The sequence below is a fragment of the Bison bison genome, unplaced genomic scaffold (assembly GCF_000754665.1).
Source record: "Bison bison bison isolate TAMUID 2011002044 unplaced genomic scaffold, Bison_UMD1.0 scf7180017864136, whole genome shotgun sequence".
Classification (NCBI taxonomy): domain Eukaryota; kingdom Metazoa; phylum Chordata; class Mammalia; order Artiodactyla; family Bovidae; genus Bison; species Bison bison.
Genome location: NW_011494708.1, coordinates 8,781,845 through 8,789,300, shown reverse-complemented (window position 1 = coordinate 8,789,300; position 7,456 = coordinate 8,781,845). Strand labels below are relative to the sequence as shown.

The 7,456-nt window shown below is 36.5% G+C and overlaps 1 long non-coding RNA gene across 1 annotated transcript in view; it reads left to right on the top strand.

Moving 5' to 3' along the window:
• Positions 1-1,756: 1,756 nt before the first annotated feature.
• Positions 1,757-7,456, top strand: part of LOC104988576 — a 72,273-nt gene continuing 66,573 nt past the window's right edge. The window contains exons 1-2 of the long non-coding RNA XR_825258.1: positions 1,757-1,794; positions 2,378-2,447. This is a non-coding gene — a long non-coding RNA (uncharacterized LOC104988576). The remainder of the gene's footprint in view (positions 1,795-2,377; positions 2,448-7,456) is intronic.

Below are 7,456 nucleotides of genomic sequence, written 5' to 3'. Positions count from 1 at the left end.
AGGAAGATCAGCTGGAAAAGGGATAGGCTACCCACTCCAGTATTCTTGGGCTTCCCTTGTGGCTCAGCTGGTAAAGAATCCACTGCAATGATGGAGACATGGGTTCAATCCCTGGATTAGGAAGATCCCCTGGAGAAGGGAAATTCTACCCACTCCAGTATTCTGGCCTGAAGAATTCCATGGACTGTATAGTCCACAGGGTCACAAAGAGTCAGAAACGACTGTGACTTTTACTTTAACCTAAATAATTATTAAAGATGTCATAGGCAAATATAGAAAGTTATGTAGTTTTGACGGCTTCCCAGTTAGCTGTTTGATAAAGAATCCTCCTGCCAATGTAGGAGATGCAGATTTGATCCCTGGGTCAGGAATATCCCCAGAGGAGAAAATGGCAACCCACTCCAGTATTCTAGCCTGGAGAATCCCATGGACAGAGGTGTCTGGCAGGCTATAGTCCATGGTGTCGTGAAGAGTTGGACATGACTGAGTGCACACACACACACACACACACACATATACACATAATTTTGAGAAAAAGTTAGCTCTTAATGCTGAGGATTAGGTTCACTGAAGTAATTAAAGACCTGATAGATTATAGGTGATTATTTTGACAAGTCATAAAATTTTTGTTTTTGTTATATTTTTGAGGCAGAATAAATACAAATAAAAATTTTTCATAGCCTTTTATTATCAAAAGCAGACCAATAGAAAAAGAGTTGTTCTTTTAACAGAGGGAAAAGCAAATTTTAATTTTGTACCTGTTATTTTTAATATTAAAATAATATTTTAGTATTAAGAATAATATTTTTAATATTAAACCTCATTTACTTAATCAAATTCATTCTAATATTATCCAGTCCTGACCACAAATAAAATTTATTTCTAAAGATTCCTTCTTTTGCAAACATTTTACAACTTTATATATCCATTTTAGCTTGCCCTTTGTTTTCTTTCTCATTTAGAAACAGCCAACTTTAGAACAAAATTATTTTCTTTTTTTTAACAACAATGTCTCCATAACTTGTACATTTTCTTACCCCCAAACACATCCTATTTCTATTATTATATCTAGTAGCTTTAACCATATATATTAATTAGAATTCTTAATCCTTTGAAACCTTAATTTTTTAGTGAAAATGAAGAAGCAAACAATCATGAACTGTATTAACATTTTGTGGCTTGGTGAAATTATAAATACATTTTACAATTTCTAGAAATACATCTTACTTCATAGTATAATCTTTTAGTAAAGCATAAAATATGTGTATGAACAGACCCCAAACATACTTAGTATCTCTGTATTAAGAGATCAAAAATACATAAACCAGCATTTGTTTAGCAACTAATGTCTAGTATGTTATCTTATTTGGAAATGATTTAGATATTCAATGAATTTCCATCATTCAAATCAACTTAGCAAAATTCTAAGGGTATAAATCATCAAATAAATTTAGGAAACAATTTAAGTAGACATATCATAAAATAATTATTGTTAAAATGTTAACCTAAAAAAAATCATCTCATTTACATCTATTTAATTCATTTGTTCTTAACAATCATACTTGAATTACTCATGAAAATTTCATGAGACATTAAAGCAGTTAGTTATTATCTTAATTTTTTTCCTTTGCTGACAAATTTGCAATCGAGACATTAGCCTGATTAGCAAACCCAGATAGAAAAACAAGTTATTTATTAATTAAATAAACATGCTTAAAGTTGCTCAGCCGTGTCTGACTCTGTGACCCCATGAATTGTAGACTACCAGGCTCCTCTGTCCATGGGATTCTCCAGGTAAGGATCACATGAATTTGAAAAATATTTGGCTTAGATTTTATTATATTTTTGAGAACCTTTATATAATTTATCATTTGCTTAAGCCAATTAAATAGAGATCTTTTAAAAATTAATATTTTGCTATATTACTTGTGGTTGAAAATAATATATTTATAACTTAGACATGTAAACAAACATAATCAGAGATATCATAGTTTTCATTTCAAAATTTTAGTCATGAATCAGTTACAATACAAAGATCACTAGTTTATGAATAACAATTAAATAAGTAAGATTACTCACTCAGATGACTAAAAATATTTGGTTATTTGTGGAGAAGATTTTTAAGATCTATATTTGCCTTTGACAAGTAATTTTAAGGAGGCTACTTAGACAAGAGAGTCCATTTAGTAGCAGTTTGTTCTTACCCTCATTTTGCTTGTTTGTTTCAGGTTCTACTAACTGAGTAGATTACTCAATCTGGGCTTTATCTCAGGTGTTTACTTATAGGAAGGCCTGGGGAACTGCTGAGAAGATGGGCCAGTTTTTACCTTCATCTGGTGGGCTTAGTTTATGGGGTTTTTTTTGTTTTTTTTTAAAGGAGCTGTCAGAACAGGGTGTCAAGAGTTCCTCTGGGCTCTGGGGTGTCAACTGATGGAGGAGGAGGAGAAGTAAGTCAGTTACATAAAAGGGAAGTTCAAATAAGGCAAATAAAGGGATGGAGGAGAAGGTGCAGAATTTGGAAGGGGGATAGAAGAAGGGTAAGAAAGTTCATCTGATTTTTCAAGTTTAGAGACACTCTGAGTCATCTTTTCATTTACAGCATGAAGGGAGGCAATTTTCTCAGTGTTATCTTTGGAGGCTTCTAGATGCCAGTTGAAATGTTTCCTACTTATTTTGTCTGGTCAAGATATTTTTCAGTCAAGCACAAAGATAGACTAATTTGGGAATTTGGAAAGTTCCTCAATTTGGCCAGTGTAATTTTAAATCATCCCAGGTAAATAGACTCATTTACATAGGTTGTTACAGGGTAAGGGTCCACAGGTGTTAAGCATAAAACTGACGATGGTTCTTGGAGGGGTTTATCTTTCTTTGAATTGTTTCTATAAGAGCTTCCTATTATTTTGAATACTCATCAGAAAAGTGTTTTTTTTGTTTTGTTTTTTTTTACTGTGAAACCCAAATCTGGAGAAAGATTCCTCCTTACTCCCGCAAAGAGAGGGAAACTAGTGTTGATACTTAGAAATACCCAAATAGAATCCGCAATCAAATGGGATCCAGTAGTCCTCACTTCATAGCCTCCAAGCCATTGAAGAGACAACTGCATGCAATGGGTTAGTGTGTGCATGTTAAGTCACTTCATTTATGTCTGATTCTTTGACCCCATGGCGTATAGCCTGCCAGGCTTCTCTGTCCATGGGATTCTCCAGGCAAGAATACTGGAATGTGTTGCCATTCCCTCCTCCAGGGGATCTTCCCACCCAGGGATAAAACTTGGTCTCCTGTGTCTCCTCCATTGGTTGATGGGTTCTTTACCACAAGCACCACTTGGAAAGTGGTGTAGGAAAGTACCTGTAGGTACTGTAGACTGAATCTAAAGGAGTTCCAGACTGCTGAGGGTGGCTGGTCCAAATTCTGCTAACTATGACAGTTATGTTAACTAAAATTTCAGAAATGGAGACCTGATTGAAATAAAAAAGTGTTTATCTGGGGTTTGTTAGGATTGTAGCCCAGAAGACACAAATTAAAGAAGCACTTGAATTGTATTCCACTCAACTACAAAATGGGCTGCCCAGGTGGTGCTAGTGGTAAAGAATCTGCCTGTCACTACAGGAGATACAGGAGACATGGTTGGATCTCTGGGTTGGGAAGATCTCCTGGAGAAGGGCATGGCAACTCGCTTGAGTCAGACATGACTGAAGCGAATGAGCAAGCACACAGGCACAGCTACAAAAGAGAAGGAGCTTATAAAGGCAAGAACCTCAAGATCACAGTTAGTTACATGAGTTGTTCATTAATAACTATAATTGGAGCTGGCCAGAAGTGAAGGTGCTTGTTAAGCCAGGATTGGTTGCAATCTAAAATTATTGCATAGTTACAAGGTTACCACCAAGGTCTCAGCTAGCTGATATTTCTTTTTAAATGGCTGATAGTATGCTTGAATTTGGTACAGTTCACAGAAAGCTCAATTTAGTGGTGTAGGGACATGTCTGAGAACATATCCTCAATGGGCACTCAAATCCATTTTGTAGGGTTGAGCAAACAAAATAGGTTACTCCATTATGACTTTCAATATGTTATGAGGCACTATCCTTTTATGACTTAATATTCTCTCTCCCTTACTAAAAATTTTGTATTTTCTCTAAGACCTTTGACCTATTAAATCACCTCACAAAGATTTTTATAAGATGTTATTTGATTAGTTATTTGATTAAAAAACATTTCATAAAGAATATGTTATTGTTTTTCTATTTTCAAATTTTTACTAAAGAGCATTTATCTTGTCATATATACTATCTTGATGCAATGATTATTACTTTTATTTTCCAATAACTAACCTCATTCCCAAATTCTTCTACACTCTCCATTACAATGTAGAAGCCCAAGAACTACATTTCCCAGAAACACTTGCATGCAGTTATGAATTAAATTCCACTAGTGAGAAGAATTTATATGTGATTTATAAGCAAAAGAGTAGCAAAGGTTAATATTGTTCCTATAGCAACCATAAGCATCTCATGATTTTCAGCAGTAGATTTTTCTGTAGCTCCTGTCTCATCTGAAAAATCACCCACCTGGTTCTGCAGACAACCTATATTAACCATTGTGTGTTTTGACATTTCTTGCTTTTGTAAATTTTAGAAGTAGCTCTGACCTTCATGTGTCCAAATTTTTCAATGTATATGTGTCTGTTAGTTTCTTTATAAATCCTTCTCTTTAAAATATCTATAGGGAATTTTATTCTCCTGACCCAGCCTAAGCTAGTAATTGGTGAAAATTGATCCCTTATAAATAGATTTTAAAATATTCCAATTCTGTATTCAAGCTTGCAAAAATAGTTGACTTGATAATTCTACGTCCTGCCATTTTTGTGTGAGGATACCAAAATATTCCCAACTAGATATAGAAATATAAAATTTGAATCATTGATATAGAAATTGGAGGAAGACTTGTTGTTCACTCACTAAGTTGTGTCCAATATTTTGCAACCTCCTGGGCTGCAGCACTTTAGGCTTCCCTGTCTTTCACTATCTCCCAGAATTTCCTTAAACTCATGCCCACTGAGTCCATGAGGCCATCCAACCATCTCATCCTCTGTCCTTGCCCCCTTTCCTTGCCCTCATCTTTCCCAGCAGGGTCTGTCCCAATTAGTGGACTCTTCATATCAGGTGGCCAAAGTATTGGAGCTTCAGCTTTAGCATCAGTCCTTCCAATGAATATTCAGGGTTAATGTCCTTTAGGATTGATAGGATTGTTTCTGTGCAGTCCGAGGGACTCTGAAAAATCTTCTCCAGCACCACAATTTGAAAACATCAGTTCTTCAATGCTCAGTCTTTATGATCCAACTCTCACATCCATACATGACTACTGGAAAAACCATAGTTTTCTAGGGGGACCTTTGTCAGCAAAGTGTGAGGGGTCTCTGCTTTTTAATATGCTGTGTAGGTTTGTCAAAGCTTTCCTTACAAGGAGCAAGCATCTTTTAATTCCATTTCTGCAGTCACCATTCACAGTGATTTTGGAGCCCCAAAAAATAAAATCTGTCACTGTTTCTAATTTTCCCCTATCTATTTGGCATGAAATGATAGGACTGGATGCCATAATCTTCCTTTTTTGAATGTTGAGTTTTTGTTTTTTTTTTTTTGAATGTTGAGTTTTAAGCCAGCTTTTTCATTCTCCTCTTTTACTTTCATCAAGAGGCTCTATAGTTCCTCTTCACTTTCTGCCATAAGGGTGGTGTCATCTGCATTTCTGAGGTTGTTGATATTTCTCTTGGTGATCTGGATTCCACCTTGTGATTCCTCTAGCCTAGCATTTCACATGATTTACTCTCTGTATAAGTTAAGTAAGCAGCAAGACAATATACAGCCTTGTCATATTCTTTTCCCAATTTTGAGTCAATCCATTGTTCCATGTCCAGTTCTAACTGTTGCTTATTAACCTGCATATAGGTTTCTTAGGAGGTGAGTAAGATGGTCTGATATTCCTATCTCTTTAAGAAGTTTCCAGTTTGTTGTGATCCACACAGTCAAAGGCTTTATTGTAGCAATGAAGCAGAAGCAGATTTTTTTTGGGGGGAGAGGAGGGAAACTCCCTTACTTTTTCTATGATCCAATGAATGTTGGCCATTTGATCTCGGGTTCCTATGCCTTTTCTAAATCCAGCTTGTATGTCTGGAAGTTCTTAGTTCATGTACTGCTGAAGACTAACTTGAAGAGTTTTGAACATTACTTGGCAGCATGTGAAATGAGCACAATTGGATGGTAGTTTGAACATTCTTTGACATTTCCTTTCTTTGGGATTGGCATTAAAACTTACCTTTTCCAGTCTTGCTGAGTTTTCCAAATTTGCTGGCATATTGAGTGCAGCACTTTAACAATATCATCTTTTAGGATTTGAAATAGCTTAGCTGGAATTCCATCATCTCCACTAGATTTATTTGTAGTAATGCTTCCTAAGGCCCACTTGATTTCACACTCCAGGATGTCTAGCTCTAGGTGAGTTACCATATTATCATGGTTATCTGGGTCATTAAGATCTTTTTTGTATAGTTCTGTGAATTCTTGCCACCTTTTCTTAATCCCTACTGCCTCTGTTAGTTTCTTGCCATTTCTGTCCTTTACTGTGCCCATTTTTGCATGAATTAGTCCCTTGGTATCTCCAATTTTCTCAAAGAGCTCTCTAGTCTTTCCCATTCTACTCTTTTCCTCTACTGTTTTGCCTTGCTCAGTTAAGAAGGATTTCTTTTGTCTCCTTGTTATTCTTTAGAACTCTTCATTCAGTTGAGCGTATTTTTGCCTTTCACTTCTCTTCTCTTCTTAGCTATTTTGTAAGGCTTCCTCAGACTACCTCTTTGCCTTCTTGCATTTCTTTTACTTTGGTTTGGTTTTGGTCACTGTCTCCTATACACTGCTATGAATCTCATGGTGCCAAACCAAAAGAGATAGTTGTAGCTCAGAATATAAGTGGGAAAAACACAAAGAAGAAGATAAGATGGTGGAAAACTGGTCCTACTTAGTTCCTAACGTTAGCCAAATTTCATTTTCTTCTATCAGCCTGATAGATATCACAGTTACACTGTGGTCCAAGTAGATTATGCAATACATTAACCTGGAAAAGGAAGGCTATGTGAACATGGCCAAGCCTAGAATGCTATGAAATAAAATCAGCTAAGTCAGTAGCCAAATGGGCCATGTGGAGTAGATTTTCAGTTCAGTTCAGTTCAGTTCAGTCGCTCAGTCGTGTCTGACTCTTTGCCACCCCATGAATCACAGCACACCAGGCCTCCCTGTCCATCACCAACTCCCGGAGTTCACCCAGACTCACATCCATCGAGTCAGTGATGCCATCCAGCCATCTCATCCTCTGTCGTCCCCTTTTCCTCCTGCCCCCAATCCCTCCCAGCATCAGAGTCCTTTCCAGTGAGTCAACTCTTCGCATGAGGTGGCCAAAGTACTGG